Below are 18,510 nucleotides of genomic sequence, written 5' to 3'. Positions count from 1 at the left end.
TTCCAGGTTAGGGATTGAATTGGAGCTGTAGCTGCTGGCATATGCCACAGCCACAACAATGCAGTCATAGATGAACCTTGCCTGCTACCTATATACCATAGCTCATGGTAACGCCAGATCCTTAACACACTGATCAAGGCCAGGGATCAAACCCTCGTCCTCATGGATACTAATCGGGTTCGTTAACCACTGACCCATGAATGGGAACTTCCCATTTTGAGATTTTAATTTTGTCAAATTGCCCTCCCTTATAATCAAGTAAACTGGAATATGTGGGTATCTTAGCTTCTGTGTGCTATAAATTATGATATTCCTAATATATTGGAAATATCTTGAAATGATTTTGAAAAGTTAAAAGGATAGTAAACCATAAATTAGACGCAAACTGTTAAATTTGGAATGGATAGACAATGAGGCCCTGCTATATAGCACAGGGAACTATATCCAATCACTTGTGGATGGAACATGATGAATGATAATATCAGAGAGTGTATAGATGTATGAGTGAGTTAATTTGCTGTACAGCAGAAATTGACAGAACAATGTAATTCAACTACAATATATTTTTTTAAAGGTTCTTCCATTGTAATTGGTATTGACTCCCCTTTCTCTTGAACCTAGGTGACTTTTAAGATTCCTATTTCCCTATATACTGGAATCCTCTCTGCATAAAGATCATCTTTGAAAAGATGTGCAAAGAAAAGCAATGTTAAAATATAGCCAAGGAACCCTTACTAAAAATAGAGAATTTTGAAAATCTGTAAAAGAAGGAGAAAAAAGAGGTTTAACATAGGTATTTGAATTCTTATCAACAGGAAACATAGTCTCATTTGAGAATATCTTTATTTTCCATCAGATACATGTTGCATTAAAAACACCAAAGAGGAGTTCCCGTCGTGGCGCAGTGGTTAACGAATCCGACTAGGAACCATGAGGTTGCGGGTTCGGTCCCTGCCCTTGCTCAGTGGGTTAACGTTCCGGCGTTGCCGTGAGCTGTGGTGTAGGTTGCAGACGCGGCTCGGATCCCGCGTTGCTGTGGCTCTGGCGTAGGCCGGTGGCTACAGCTCCGATTAGACCCCTAGCCTGGGAACCTCCATATGCCGCGGGAGCGGCCCAAGAAAAGGCAAAAAGACAAAAAAAAAACCCACCAAAGAATGAAAGAATCACTGAAAAATAATTGTAACATCCAAAATATAAAGCTTCATAGCATGATTATACTTTCATTAAGATGTAAGGAACATTCTAGGAAATACTGTAATCCTAATTATAATATGATGAAATATACAATTCACTGAATAATAGCACACTTGAGAAACATGTAATATTCACTGGAACAGCAAAAAAAGAAAAAGACACAAAAATGAGGTGTTATATTTCTACTTCTCTCAAACAGTACCTAAACAGTTTAAGCTATAATTTTCAAAAGAAGATGGGATGTTTTGAAAATAAGTTAACCTTATTTGTAAATTGGTTCATATGCAATTCAGTGAAAAGAGATTAGGAAAATGCAAGGAGGAGTGGGGATGGCAATAGTGGGTTGTGAAGATCAAAAGTTGTGGAAGAGATCAGAAGCTACTACAAAAACAGTGCTAGAAAATAGAAGTGCTGTGGTTGAAATTACCAGCACATACAGTACTTAGAGAGGAAAGACGAAAACTAATAACAATAATGGCCAGCATTTGTTGATCACCTGCTCTGAAGTACAAACTAAGTCTTGACTTGATGGCACATTATCTCATCTAATCATCCCAGTTTAGAGGGGGGTTGCTATTTTACAGATTAACATGAGAAATCACTTGCCTAAACTATTTCAAGTTAAGAAGGGAGCGAAGCCAGACTCAAATTCAATTCAGTGCCCAGATCCAATATTCTTAATCACTACAGTCTAGTATGAGTATGCTGTTGAGCTGGACAAGGAGGCTCTCATTCCAATTCAGGACAGCTCAGTGCAACAGAAGGTGTCGTAGAAGAGAGTGTATTTGATCAGGTGAATACTCTGAGTGTCAGAGAGAAAATTTGGAGTGATCAGTATACAGATGGCAATTGAGGGTCTGTAAATAGATAAGATGACTCAAGGACTGTGTGTAGAATGAGAAGAAAATGGAGCTCCTTTAGGAACACTAGGGAAAAAAAACTGAAAAAGGGCAGCCCAGGAAAAGACTAAAGAATGGACAGAGAGGGGAAAAAGTAACTAGAAAAGAAGTCATGTTACAGAATAGAAGAGGAGAGAATTTCACCAGAATGGGGAAATCAACTGATTAACGAAGAAGCTAAGAAAAGTAGAAGCGACCAGATTACACCGGAATGAAAAATAAAGCAAATTACTAAATATTGAGAGTGGTTTACTAGAGTAAAACATTGAAGGCAGTTGGCAGTGGATTAAGGAATGAATTGAAAGCTGAGGTGGAAAAGATAAAAATTAAATACTTTAGTTGTAAAAAGGACTATTTTAAAGGGAATGCTAGCTTGAGCTGAGCGGGTAAAGGAATTTTATTTCTCTTATTTTTATTAATTTTTTAATTATTTTTTGTCTTTTGTTGTTGTTGTTGCTATTTCTTGGGCCGCTCCCGCGGCATATGGAGGTTCCCAGGCTAGGGGTCTAATCGGAGCTGTAGCCACCGGCCTACGCCAGAGCCACAGCAACGCGGGATCCGAGCCGCGTCTGCAACCTACACCACAGCTCACGGCAACGCCGGAACGTTAACCCACTGAGCAAGGGCAGGGACCGAACCCGCAACCTCATGGTTCCTAGTCGGATTCGTTAACCACTGCGCCACGACAGGAACTCCTATTAATGTTTTTTAAATGAGACTCTTAAACATGTCTCCATGTTAATAAGAAACAGCCTAAAATAAGGGCACAGTTATAGATACAAAGAAAGAGGAATTAATTAGCTAATCAATTAATTAATGGAGCATATCAGTTTCCTATTGTTGCTATAACTAATTACCATAAACCTAGTGGCTTCAAACATAAGAAATTTATTGTCATCGTATTACCTTTACTTTTTTCTAATAAAATCTCCTTCTACCTCCCTCTTAAAAGGACACTTGTAATTACATTTAGTAAAGAGCCAGCTAATCCACCACGATCTTCAATTTAATCACATCTGCAAGGTCCCACTTGTCATATATGGCCTAAGTACCTGGCAAAAAGTAGATGGCATATACATATAAAATGAATGAGTGAAAAATCAGGAGGTTTTGGCAGATGGTACATTGAGCATAGTTGAAGGAACTAGCCTACAACTATAGAAAGAAACATAGCATTATTTTTTACTATACTACCTTATTAGTGAAGATAAGTTAGTAGAGAGAGAAGTGAGAAAATTTAAGAGTGGTTCTCCAGGGATTTCCCATCATGGCTCAGTGGAAACAAATCTGACTAGAATCCATGAGGACGCAGGTTTGATCCCTGGACTCGCTCAGTGGGTTAAGGATCCAGCTTTGCCATGAGCTGTGGTGTAGGTCACAGATATGGCTTGGAGCTTGCGTTGAGGCTGTGGCATGGGCCAGCAGCTGCAGCTCTGATTCCACTCCTAGCCTGGGAACCTCCACATGCCCTGGGTGTGGCCCTAAAAATGCAAAAAAAAAAAAAAAAAAAAGGATGGTTCTCTAGCTGGTTACAATTTAGAAAAAGCTATAATAGAAATTGACCTCAAATAAGTAAACTATAGAACAAATTTAATCTACTAGTATATATTTATTTGTTTGTTTCATTCTTTTTGCCTTACCTAGAGCGCCAAAGAATAAAGTAAATTTTAATGCTTATTAGTTAGGAGATGTGACATCATAAATTCATATTTCTGGCTTTTCTTGCATGACGTAAATACTTGGGATCCCTGGGTCCACATTCCAGCATGACAACTATATTGTAGATGTGGATGGTAGCTGCCCCACTCAGGGCTTACGAACTTCATTCCCCACTATGCCCGCTTCTTTCATTTTCACCATGTCTTACGTCCTGTGCATTTGATTTTGACTGTCCTGAATCAAAGCTGAAAAAGTAACTAGTTAGCGTCACATTAAAGATTTTTACCACAAAGGACTAAATAATCTAAAGGCATTCTTTATGTAACTCATTTCAAAAGGCGTAACTTGGCATTTTATTGACTTAAGTTCGTATTCCATTCTATAATGAAAGGAATACACAATCAGGGTAATGCTAGGTTGGAATCTATTAACAGCACTTAAAAAAAACTTGTAAATTATTTAGCAAAGTACAACATGTATCATCGTTTAATGACATTTTATTTGGTTTGTTTTATTTTTTAATAAAAATTTTTAATGTGCAGGTATACAGTACAAAGGTAAATAGATGACAAATAGCCCTATCTCTAAAGCAAACATGGAAAACATGAGTTTCAGTGTACTGCTGTAGGTTCTGGTCTTAATTTTGGTATTGCTCCAAACTCAGACTAAATCTTGCCCTTTGCCCTTTGCTCAGGTTATGACATCTCAATCTTCATGCTGTGTCTGTGCTATCTACCCATACTGATGTCTTTAAGTGCCCCAAAAGTTACAACTCATTGCTTTTAGTGACATGTACACAATGACTGGATTTAGTTGGTTTCTTACTTGGCTCAGTCAGTTGGTTCTCACTTGTAGAAAGATAGTAGTCAGGGCTTTTGTGTAGGCTGGAAGTCCAAGATGGATCACTTACATGACCAGCAGTTGAAGCTTAGCTGAAGTTATTAACCAAAGTGCCCATAAATGGCCTCTCCATGTGACTTTAGCATCACAGGTGAATACTGAGAAAGAGTATTTTGTCAGTTATCATCCTGAGAGTCAGTATTTCAAGAAACCAACACAGATGCTGCAAAACTTTCTCTGATTTAGCATCAGAAGTTCTAGATTGCCACATCTGATACATTCTCTTGGTTACAAATAAGTCACAGGGCAGCCCAGATTCAAGGGAGGAGGCTACATAATGTTCACTGGAGTTCATCTTTAGAGACTGGCTGTTACAGGAAGTTGCTGCAATATTAAGTAGGGTGATCAGGCTTACTGAGAAGTTATGTCTTGAAAAAGGGCAGTGAGTTAGGCAGGCCAATATGTGAAGAAAGATCATTCCAAGCAGAGGAAACAGCTAGTAGAAATGCTCAAGAAAAAAAAAAAGTACTATGTTTGAGGAATCAAAAAGAAATATAGTAGAGTGAGAGATGGGTAGATTAGCAAAGATAAGTCAAACATTACAGGAACCAGATCACTTAAACCAAAAATCAACCAGTAGGTTTATCAAAATGATAGTCATTGGTGACTTGCTAAGAATTTTAGAGAAAGTGAAAGCAAGATGAAAGAGGATTAAAGGATGAAATTAGCTATGTAAAGAAAGTAAAAATCTTTCCAGGAGTGGACAAGGCTAGAAATCTTAAGGAGGCTAAGGTGGCTAGGCTCTGTAGGGTAGCATTCGGAAGAGATGAGAGAAGCAGAGAGAAAAATGCAAAGAATTGCACACTTGTCCCCTTGAACATTCATCTGGGTAATGATAAGTGCATGTTGGTGAGAAAATCACCAGAGGCTGTGAAAATAAGCACCTGAAAGGACTAGAGGAAATAATTTTCAGAGCCCATGCAAGGCTGGAAATAGTGTTTTTTAAATCAGGAAACCTCATAATTCACAGAGAGAATGGGAAAAGTACTCAGAAAGACCCTGCTCCATGGCACTGGGACCAAAAAAAAAGGTCAAGAACTAAATACAATTCTGTTTCCACCTAAGTTTAAAGCAGGGTCTGAAAGAATCAAACTGCTTCTAAGTTACTTAAATATTTCCCAGAATAAAGCTAAAGAATATTTACAGTATATATAAAATATATCTAGCATCCAAAAGGTAAAAAATCAAAGTAGTTGGCATAAAATGAAAAATAATCAGAGATGCAAGGAAATAAAATCTGATCCATAATGAAGAGAAAAATGCATTAATCAAAACCAACCCAGAACTTAATATTTAAGTATATTACAATGATATTTGACTTGTGAGTTTCTAATATAAAATAATAAGCATAACAATAATATCAGGAAGATCAGGAGAAGAGATGTATAAGAGTAACATACTAGCTGCATTATATGTGAAGTAGTAACATTAAGTATTACTTAATATTAAAGGTAGAAACAACCACTAAAATAGCTAAAATATAATAGCTAGTAAGCCAACAACATACATAAAATGGAAAAAATAAATATATTCAATTCAAAAGAAGGTAGAGGAAGAGGGAAAAATACAAAGAACAAATGAGACGATAGAAAGCGAATGGTAATGGTGGTGGACACTTAACCATGCTGATAGTCACATTAAATGTAAATAAACTAAATACCCCAATTAAAAGGCAAAGATTATCTGATTAGATAAGAAAGGAAGATGCAATTATTTACTGTCTGTGAGGAAAAGACTTTAATACAAAGATACAAAGAAGTGAAAAGCAAAATGATAAAAAATGATATACCATGCTAATAACAGGCAAAAGAAAACTGAAGTGGCAATATTACTATCAGACAAAATAGATTTCACCCACAGCAATTACCAGGGATAAAGAAAGTAACAGCATAGGGATACCAGAAAACTTTGGGGGTTGGATATGTTCATTATCTTGTCTGTAGTCATAGTTTCATGGTTATATAAATAAGTCAAAATTGATTAAATTTCATAGTTTAATATGTACATAAAACATCCACTATATCTCAATTAATTGGTTATCGACAACCAAAAAATAAACAGATGGAGAAAAGGAGCACTCTTTGATGGTGAGGAGAATGATGCAGTATAGACTGAAAAATGAATGATGAAAGAGCAGAGAATTTCTGGAGTGATGTCCTTCAGTAAGTTTGATTTTTGTAGGTTACTTACAATTTTCAATCCATCGTCTTGTTCCCACTGACTTCTCTTCATAACCGATATCATCATTCTTGTCCAAGCTATACTGTATTTTTCGCATTACTTAAGTACTTTAAGAATGCAAACAAGACTCCTAACAATGATTTTTAGGAACTTCTCCATGATTTGGATCCAACCTAATATTGCTCCATTTCTCTTCAAATCTACATACTATTATTTTCCCTTTTCTTCTGCATTAACTGCATTCAATTCTTATACTAGTTTCCCAAGGTTACTGTGAACAGAAATGTATTGTCTCACAGTTCTGGAGTCTAGAAATCCAAAACCAAATGTGAGCAGGGCCATGCTCCCCCTGAAGGTGTCAGATCTGTTCCAGGTTTCTTTGCATCTTCTAGTAGCCCCAGGCATTCCCTGGCTATCTACTCCCTGTGCCTCTTCACATGGTCTTCCTCTGTGCACTCTGTGTCCAAATTTTCCTGTTTTATAAGGGCACCAATAATACTGGATTAGGGCCTACCATAACAACCTCATTTTAACTCTGTTAAATCTGTAAAGACCTTGTTTTCAAATAAGATAACATTCTTAGGTACTAGGGATTTGGAGTTCAGCATAACTTTCAAGAGGGAACACAATTTCACCTGCAACACTCCCTATATTGTTTTAATTCCATTTGCCAGTGGACTTTTATGCAGCTCCTTTGCCTGGGCAGATCCTTCTCTGACTTTCTACCAATAACTGATAGCAATCCTTCAGGTCTAAACTAAATAATAACTACTTAAAGACCCTCTAGACCTGCTTCATTGTGTCAAATTCCTCTATCCAGATTATCATAATTTTGGAAATCTCTCCTCCCTAACACTTGTTTGAGATACATTTTTTCATGGTAGAACTATTTAAATATGTATATTTTCTCTCAATAAACTGTTAACTCTATGAATGCAGGTAATATGTCTCTTTAACTTACCATTTTATCCCCATAACTTTGTAGAATACAGAGAATATAATACATTATACTATTGAACATAGTATGATAAATATATATTTCATATATTAATAGTTAATATATATTTAACATAGTATAATAAATAATTGTTCTATAATAAATAAGCTTATTTTAATTAAATAAGTTTCTTGTTAATGACTTCAAGTAACAGAGAAGCTTAAAATGATAGCTTTATTATTGCCATAAAAAAGCAGAAGAGTTGTGAGAGCCTGGAAATTTAATTAATGAATGAATAAAAATAAATAAATAATTAAGATATAATTTAAGTACAACTCCAACAGGTTTTTTTTTCATTTTTTTTATTACTCAATGAATATAATACATTTATGGTGGTACAATGATTATTACAGCATTTCCATCCCAAACCCCCAGGGCATCCTCCCATCCCCCAACCTGTCTCCTTTGGAAACCACAAGTTTTTCAAAGTTTGTGAGTCAGTATCTGTTATGCAAAGAAGTTCATTGTGTCCTTTTTTTGGATTCCACCTGTAAGTGATAGCATTTGATGTTGGCTTTTTTTTTTTTTAAGGGCCACATCTGGGATATACGAAAGTTCCCAGGCTAGAGGCAGAATCTCAGCTAGAGCTGCTGGCCTGCGCCACAGCCACAGCAATGTGGGATCTGAGCCAAGGCTGCAACCTACACCACAGCTCATGGCAATGCCAGATATTTAACCCACTGAGCAAGGCCAGAGTTTGAACCCACCTATTCATGGATACCAGTCAGTTTCATTATTGCTGAGCTACAATAGGAATGCCCCAACAGGTCTTTATTGTGTTATCGTATTAAATTAGACAGAGGAAGAAATCTATTTTCACTTTTTCAATGAAATTAATTTTTGTTCCGTGAATCTATATGAAAGTTAAGTATAATATCAATTCTGGAATGATCATCAAAGTAAAGGGATATTGTTCTTTTGAAATTAGTCTTAGCTATGTGTATGCTCTGATCTAATTTTAATTAAAATTTTTCCATATTCCTTTGCACACTGTTGGTTTTAGTATAAATGAAAAAAAACCATAATACCTCATTTCTTAACCATGTATATATACATACACTATATAACATACAAAGTAGTCATACATTTTAGTGATGTAATTGATTGATATTTTGAACTTTATTAACAAGCAAGTTTGTTTTAATTAATTCTTGATGGAGTCCCGGTAATGACAGGATAACTTTAATATTTTACAGCCATTTTTGTACTCTACTAAGTTTCAATATGACAGGCAATGCTGACAACTTTTATCAGCTGTCAATCCAATCTTGTCAGTCTGGACTCAGGTTGAATTCTTTTTATGAACTTACAAATCCATAGAATTGAAGAAAGAAGTTAGGGTTAGAAAAACACAGAATCCTTTCCTGCTTTGTAAATTTCTATAAGTTAAAGTTAATCCTTTTATACTTAGAAATAAGGTTTTTAATAATCTTTTGTTGAGGGAAATCAAGATGATGGAGTAGGAGGACAATGAGCTCCCTTCCCCTCACAAGCACATCAAAGAAAAAAAATCTATGTGTGGACAATTCTTACTGAAAACAAAATGAAGACTGGTAGAAATATTTTTCTATTTAAAAGGCTTCAAAGAAAGATTCACATGGAGTCAGGTAGGAAGGTTGTCACCCGTGTACCCTAGGAGGAGATCCAAAAGAGGAAAGAGATTACATGGGCTTGGAGATCCTCCTTAGAGAGTGAGTGGTTTGAACCACATATGGGGCATACTAGCACTGTACCTGACTCCAGGAAAACAAGTTTCTCTAGCTGGTCCAAAAAACAGTAGGAATAATAGGATGGCTGTGAGAAATCGAGACTCTCCTCATGAAGAGCAAGTACACACTTTCTTACTCCTAAAACAAGGCAGAGGAAGCATATTGAAACTTCCTGGACCCAGGCCATGAACAGAGCAGTGGGTGCCCTGGCCCATCCTATGTGCCCACAGAGGCACCACTAGCTCAGGCACAGCTCCATTCTAGAGTAAAGACTGGTATTGACAAAGAGAATGCACACTTGTGGTGAGGGGCATGGAGCTGGCTCATCATGGCACTGTCTCTGAATGAGACAAGTGCGGCCGTTACTGGCACTTACAGAGGCATCAGATCAGGAGTAGTCTGGAGTTCTGTTGGTGATCCAACTATCCTAGACCATGTTCTCGCCCACACTGGGTACTTACTCTGGCCCCTCTTGCTTCAGCACTGCATCCTTCTGGGACAAAGATGCTGGGAGTGGGGGGAGTACACACTAAGAAGGAAAAAAAAAATAACTTGGACCTAAACCTCAAGACTTCTGCTAAATCACCTTGGGACTTGACCCCAACTCCAATAAGATAGTGTTGGTCCCTGAGCATAGGAGAAGCCCTGACTCACACATGGCTCTGGCTCTAGCCCTTCTATCTCTAGCCCAACCTTCCACCAAGGTGAGAGCTGCCAGCACACCCTGGGGGAAGTCATGCATAGACTGCATAGGAATGCTCCCAACAAGGACAGACCATCAAGATCAGAACAGATGACTGTCTCACTTAATTTCAGAGTCATGCATAGACTGCATAGGAATGCTCCCAACAAGGACAGACCATCAAGATCAGAACAGATGACTGTCTCACTTAATTTCAGGAAAATTAAGTGAAATGAAATGAGTGAGGGATCTGTTTCAAAGAACAAGGAAAATTTCCTTAAAAAACAAACCAATGAAACAGAGAAAAATAATTTACCAGACAGAGTTTAAAGCATTTCTAATAGGAATGCTAACTGAACAGGGAAAAATATATGAACACAGTGAGAATTTGAATAAGAAACTAGAAAATATAAAAAAGAACCAATCAGAGCTGGGAATGCAGTAACTGAAATAAAAAACACACTAGAAGCAATTAAGAATAGACTAGGTGATGCAGACTAAAGTACAAGTGATCTGAAAGATTTCCATCTGAAAAATGGAATTCACCCAATTATAAGGACAAAAAAGTAAAAATGGAGGAAAGTTTAAGGAAACACCTTCGAGTATCATAACATATGCATTACAGGGGTCGCAGACAAAGCATTAAAAAATAAAAGCCATAAAAAATCATGACTGAAGTTTTTGCTGTGGCTTAGTGAGTTAAAATCTGATGGCAGTGGCTCATGTTGCTTCAGAGGTGTAGGCTGGATCTCCAGCTCAGCACAGTGGGTTAAAGGATCTGGAGTTGTCGCAGCTGTGGTATAGATTGCAACTGAAGCTCACATTCAATCCTGGGCTCATGAAATTCCATATGCCATGGGTATGGCCATAAAAAAATATGGTTCTCAAGCATGAAGAAGGAAATAGATATACAAGTACAGAAACACAGAGAGGCCCAAAAAAGATGATTTCAAAGGGACTAACACCAAGATATAATTAAAGCGACATAAATTAAAGAGATTTTTGTATTCCTTTTCCAATATTTCATTGTTAGTATACAGAAATGCAACTGCTTTCTGAATGTTAATCCTAATCCTGCTACTTTGCTGAATTTGTTGATCAGTGTAAGTAGTTTTTGTGTGGAGTCCTTAGCGTTTTCTATATGTAGTATCATGTCATCTGCATATAGTAACAATTTTACCTCTTCTCTTCCAATTTGGATGTCTTTTATTTCTTTTGTTTGTCTGATTGCTGTGGCTAGGATTTCCAATACTGTGTTGAATAAAAGTGGTGAGAGTGTTCCAGATTTTAGTGGGAAGGCTTTCACCTTTTCTCCACTGAGTATTTGCTGTGGATTTGTTATAAATGGCTTTTATTATGTTAAGATATGTCCCCTCTATACCCATTTTGGTAAGATTTTTTATCTTGAATGGATGTTGGACTTCGTCAAATGCTTTTTCTGCATCTATTGAGATGATCATGTGGTTTTTTACTTTTCTTTTGTTAATGTGCTATAAGGCATTTATTGATTTGCATATATTGAACCCTCCTTGTGAACCTGGGATAAATCTGAGTTGGTTGTGGTGTATGATTTTTTTTACATGTTGTTGGATTAGGTTGGCTAAAATTTTGTTGAGAATTTTTGCATCTATATTCATCAAAGACATTGGCCTATAATTTTCTTTTTTGGTGATATCTTTGTCTGGTTTTGTTACTAGGGTGATGGTGGCTTCATAGAATGTCTTTGAGAGTGTTCTTCTACAAGCTTTAAGAAAAGTTTAAGGAAGATGGGTATAAGTTCCTCTTTGTATGTCTGGTAGAATTTGCCTGTGAAGCCATCTGGTCCCGGACTTTTATTTGTAGGAAGTGTTTTTATTACATATTCCATTTCATTTCCAGTGATTGCTCTGTTCAGTTGATCTATTTCTTAATTCACTTTTGGTGAGCAGTAAGTCTTTAGAAATTTATCCATTTCTTCTGGGTTGTCAAATTTGTTGGCATATAATTGTTCATAGTATTCTCTTATGGTTTTTTGCATTTCTGCAATATCTGTTGAGATTTATCCTTTTTCATTTCTTATTTTGTTTATTTGGGTTTTTTCTCTCCTCTTCTTGGTGAGTCTGGCCAGAGGTTTGTCAATTTTATTCACCTTTTCAAAGAACCAGTTCTTGGTTTTATTGACACTACTATTGTTTTTGAATCTCCGTTTTATTAATTTACTCTCTGATCTTTATGATTTCCTTCCTTCTGCTAAATTTAGGTTCTGTTTGTTCTTTTTCTAATTCTTTTAGGTGGTGGATTAAGTTGTCGATTTGAGATTTTTCTTCTTTTTTGAGGAAGGCCTAAATTGCTAAGAATTTCCTTCTAAGCATGGCTTTTGCAGCATCCCATAGATTTTGAATGGTCATATCTTCATTATCATTTGTCTCAAGGTATTTTTTAATTTCCTTTTTGATTTCCTCATTGACCCACTGGTTTTTTAGTAGCATGTTGTTTAGTCTCCATGTAGTGAATTTTTTCTTATTTCTTTTCCTGTGGTTGATTTCTAGTTTCATGCCACTGTGGTCAGAGAAGATACTTGAAACAGTTTCTATACTTTTAAAATTGTTGTGCTTAGTTCTGTGCCCCAGGATGTGATCAATCCTTGATAATGTTCCATGTACACTTGAGAAGATTGTATATTCAGATTTTTTTGATGTAATGTCCTGAAAATGTCAATGAAATCTAACATTTCTACTGTGTCATTTAGGATCTCTGTTGCCTCATTGATTTTCTGTCTAGAGGATCTGCTATTGATGTGAGTGGGGTGTTAAAGTCTCCTACTACGATTGTATTCCCATCAATTTCTCCTTTTATGACTGTTAGTTTTGTTGTATGTATTTGGGTGATTCTATAATAGGGGCATATATATTGACAATTGAAATATTAGAAAAGGAATACAAAAATAAAATACCCTTTAAAATAGCACCTCAAAAAATCAAATACCTGGGAATAAGCATTACAAATGATGTGAAAGACTTATATGTTGATAACTATAAAACATTAATCAAAGAAATTAAAGAGGATTTGAAGAATGGAAAGAGATTCCATGCTCCTGGGTTGGAAGGATTAATATTGTAAAAATGACCATACTACCTAAAGCAATCCACAGATTCGATGCAATCCCTATCAAATTACCCATGCCATATTTCACAGAACTAGAAAAAACAAACCAAAAATTGATATGGAACCATAAAAGACCCAGAATTGCCAAAGCAATCCTGAGGAACAGAAACCAAGCAGGAGGCATAACTCTCCCAGACTTCAGGCAATATTACAAAGCCACAGTCATCAAGACAGTGTGGTACTGGTACCAAACAGACATACAGACCAATAGAACAAAATAGAGGACCCACAAATAAACCCAGACACCTATGTTCAATTAATCTTTGACAAAGGAGGCAAGAATGTAAAATGGGAAAAAGACAGTCTTTTCAGCAAGTATTGCTGGGAAATCTGGACAGCCACATGCAAATCAATGAAACTGAAACACACCCTGACAACAGGAACAAAAGTAAATTCAAAATAGCTTAAAGACAAATGTAAGATAAGACACCATCAAACTCCTAGAAAAGAACATAGGCAAAACATTCCCTGACATCAACCTTACAAATGTTTTCTTAGGTCAGTCTCCCAAGGCAACAGAAATAAAAGCAAAAATAAGCCAATGGGACCTAATCAAACTGACAAGCCTTTGCACAGCAAAGGAAACCATTAAAAAAAAAAAAGACAACATATGGAATGAGAGAAAGTAGTTTCAATTGATGCAACTGACAAGGGCTTAATCTCTAAAATATACAAACAACTTAATACAGCTCAGCAGCAAAAGAGCCAACAACCCAATTGAAAAATAGGCAAAAGTCCTCAATGGGTTTTCTTCTCCAAAGAAGATACACAGATGGCCAAGAGGCACATGAGAAAATGCTCAACATCACTAATTATTAGAGAAATGCAAATCAAAACTACTATGAGGTACCACCTCACACCTGTCATATTGGCCACATTAATAAGCGCAAAAATAACAAATGCCAGAGACAGTGTGTTAAAAAGGAAACCCTCCTACACTATTGGTGGGAATGTAAGTTGGTACAGCCACTATGGAAAACAGTATGGAGGTACCTCAGAAAACTAAATATAGAACTACCATATGACCCAGCAATCCCACTCTTGGGCATATATCTGGGTAAAACTTTCCTTGAAATAGACACATGCACCCGCATGTTCATTGCAGCACCATTCACAATAGCCAAGACATGGAAACAACCTAAATGTCCATTGACAGATGAATGGATTAAGAAGATGTGGTATACACACACAATAAACTACTACTCAGCCATAAAAAAATAACAAAATAATGCCATTTGCAGCTACATGGATGGAACTAGAGACTGTCATACTAAGTGATGTTAAGTCAGAAAGGGAAAGACAAATATCATATGATATCACATATCCGAAAACTAATATATGGCACAAATGAGCCTTTCCACAGGGAAAAAAACAAAACAAAACTCATAGACTTGCAGAACAGATTCGTGGTTGCCAAGGGGGGGGGGGGCGGAGTGGCATGGACTGGAAATTTGGGGTTAATAGATGTAAACTATTGCCTTTGGAATGGATTAGCAATGAGATCCTGCTATATATCACTGAGAAATATATCTACTTACTTGTGTTGGAACATGATGGATGATAATGTGAGAAAAAGAATGTATATATGCATGTGTCACTGAGTCACTTTGCTATACAGTAAACAATTGACAGAACACTGTAAACCAGTATAATGGAGAAATACAAATCAGTTAAAAAAGAAGATAAAGAGAGAATTCTAAAAGAAGCAAGAGAAAAACAAAAGTGTCACATACAAGGGAACCTTCATTAAGCCACTAACTGATTTTTCTGAAGAAATTTTGCAGGCCAGAGGCAATGCCATGATATATTCCAGTTGCTGAAATTCCACCCTAGGATAGTCTACATCATGGTTATCATTCAAAACTGAAGGAGAGATAAATAACTTCTCATATAAGTAAAAACTATAAGTGTTCATAAATATTAATCTGACTAAAAAATGTCAAAGGATGGTATCTAAGTGGAAAACAAAAGGCTACAACAAGAGTAATTTATAGGAAAGGAAAAATCTCACTAGTAAAGGCAAATATATACTTAATTTATGTGTATCAACAACTTAAATGAGACAGAAAAATTACAAAAAGAAACAGGTGTAAAATAAACCATAATTACATGAAGACATAAAATATACAACAAAAACACAAAATGTGGGGGAGAAGGTGGAAAACACAGTTGTTTTTTTTTTTTAACATGTTTGTATTTCAATGACTCTCAGTTTAAAACAAGTAGATGTAGTTGTAGGTTAACATATAAAAACCCCATGGTAACCACAAATCAAAAATCTACAATAGATACACAAAAATTAGAGAGAAAGGAACACAAAAATACCACTAAAATAAACATGAAACTACAAGGAAGGAAATGAAAAGAAGAAAATTAAAGAGATGTGGAAAACATGTTACAAAATGGCAATAAATGCATACCTATAGATAATTACAAATGCCAATAGACTAAATGCTCTCAAAATACATAGGGTTGTTGACTGGCTAGAAAATTAAGACTCATCTACCTTCTGCTTAGAAGAGACTCATTTCAGAGCTAAAGACACATATAAATTAAAAGGTAGGAAATGGAAAAAGATATTTCATGTAAATAGAAATTTTAAAAAGATGGATAGATAAATATCAGACAAAGCAGGTTTTAAAAAATATCTACAAAAAAAGACAAACAATATTTTATAATGAAAAAGGGATCAATACAAGAAGAGGATATAACTTGTTAAGATATATGTACCTAACATAGGACACCCTATTGTACAAAGCAAATATTAATTTATATAAAAGGAAAAATTGACAAGATAAAATAACAGTTGGAGACTTTAATATCACACCTATGTCAATGTACAGGTCATCTAGACAGAAAATCGATAAGGAAACTGTGATCTTATTTGATATATTAGAACAGTTGGACATAGGAGATATCTAAGGATATTCTATTTAAACCAGCAGAATAAGTGCCCTTTTCAAGTGCGCATGGAACTTTCTCCAGGACATTACATGCTAGATCACAAAACAAGTCTCAACAAATTTAGGAGGCTAAAAATTATATCAAGTATTTTTTCCAAACATAACACTTTAAAACTAGAAATCAATTATGGAAGAAAAATTATAAATATAACTCTATAAAGAATAAACAACATGTTACTAAAAAACAATGGATCAATGATGAAATAAAAGAGGAAATCAGAAAATACCTCAAGCCAAATGAAAATAAAAACACAGCTGTCTAAAAATCTATGAAACAAAAGTAGTTTTAAGAGGAACATTTCTAGTGATACAGATGTACCTCAATAACCTAACCTATCAACTAAAGAAGAAGATTAATTGAGCCAAAGTCATCAGAAGAAGGAAATAATAAAGATCAGAAAGGAAAAAAAAAATAGAAAAATCAATAAAACCAACAGCTGGATTTTTTAAAATTTAATTTAATTTTTTTAAGGGCCGCACATGCAGCATATGGAAGTTCCCAGGCTAGGGGTCAAATCTGTGCTGCAACTGCTGACCTACACCAAGGCCATAGCAACATAGGATCCAAGCCACATCTGTGACCTACACCACAGCTCACGGCAATGCCGGGTACGTAACCCACTGAGCAAGGCCAGGGATTGAACCCACATCCTCAAGGTTACTAGTAGGATTCCTTACTGCTAAGCTACAACAGGAACTCTTGGATATTTTTTTAAAGGATAAACAAACTTGGTAAGAATTTAGCAAGGCTCATCAAGAAAAAAAATGAAGAGGACCCAAATAAACCAAACAAGGAATGAAAGAGAAGTTCCTATTGCAGCTCAGTGATAATGAACCTGACTACTATTGCTGAGGATGTGGGTTGGATCCCTGGCCTCAGTGGGTTGAGGATCTGGCATTGTCATGAGCTGTGGCATAGGTCATGGATGTAGCTCAGACTGGCATTGCTATGGCTATAGTGTAGGCTAGAAGCTGCAGCTCCAATTCAACCCCTAGCCTGGGAACTTCCATATGCTGCAAGTATGGCCCTAAAAAAGCCAAAAGAAAAAAAAATGAAAGAGGAAAAAAATACAATACATATCACAGAGAGAAAAAAAATCATGAGAGAGTACTATGAATAATTATATGCCAGCAATTCAGATGACATAGAATAAAACAGATACATTTTTAGAAACATATAATCATCGAAGACTACATAAAAAAGAATTAGATGACATAAACAGACCAATCACTAGCAGTGAAATTTAATTAATAATTATGACTCCCAGGAAAAAAAGTCCAAAAACCTGATGGCTTCACAGAAGAGTTCTACTCAACATATTAAGAAGAACAGATATCACTCTTAAACTATTCCAAAAAACTGAAGAGGAAGGAACAACTCCACATTCATTCTATGAGGCCACCACGATCCTAATACCAAAATAAGACAAAACACTTCAAAAAAGAGAAAATTATAGGCCAATATCCCTGAGGAACATGGATGCAAAAAATCTTCAACAAAATATTAGCAAACATAACTCAATAATATATAAAAAGGATCATAGACCATGATGAACTTGCATTTATTCCAGGGATTCAAGGATGGTTCAGTATCTGCTAATCAATCAATGTGATATAGCACATTAACAAAAGGAAAGGTTAAAAAACACATGATCATCTCAGTAAATGTAGAAAAAGCATTGACAAAATTCAACATCCATTCATGATTAAAAACTGTCATCAAAGTTGACATAGAGGGAACATATTTCAACAAGCAGAGCCCATTTATGACAAACCCACAATGATGAAAAGCTAAGAGCTTTTCAGCTATAATCAGGAACATGATAAGAATGTCCACTCTTGCCATTTAATATTGTTTAAATAGCCATACTACTTAAGCAATCTACAAAATTAATGCAATCCCTAACATACTACTAATGACATTTTTCACAGAACTAAAACAAATAATCCTAAAATTTATATGGAACCACTAAAGATGCTGAATAGACAAAGAAATTTTGAAAAAAAGAACAAAACTTAGGAGATCCTGCTGTGGCGAACCAGCATTGTCTCTGTGGCAGTACAGGTTTGATCCCAGGCCCAGTGCAGAGGGTTAAGGATCTGCCATTGTTGCAGCTGTGGAATAGGTTTCATCTGCAGTTTGAATTGATCTCTGGCCTGAGAACTTCCATGTGCCTTGAGT

Source organism: Phacochoerus africanus, chromosome 3 (assembly GCF_016906955.1).
Source record: "Phacochoerus africanus isolate WHEZ1 chromosome 3, ROS_Pafr_v1, whole genome shotgun sequence".
NCBI lineage: Eukaryota > Metazoa > Chordata > Mammalia > Artiodactyla > Suidae > Phacochoerus > Phacochoerus africanus.
This window is presented reverse-complemented; position numbering follows the sequence as displayed.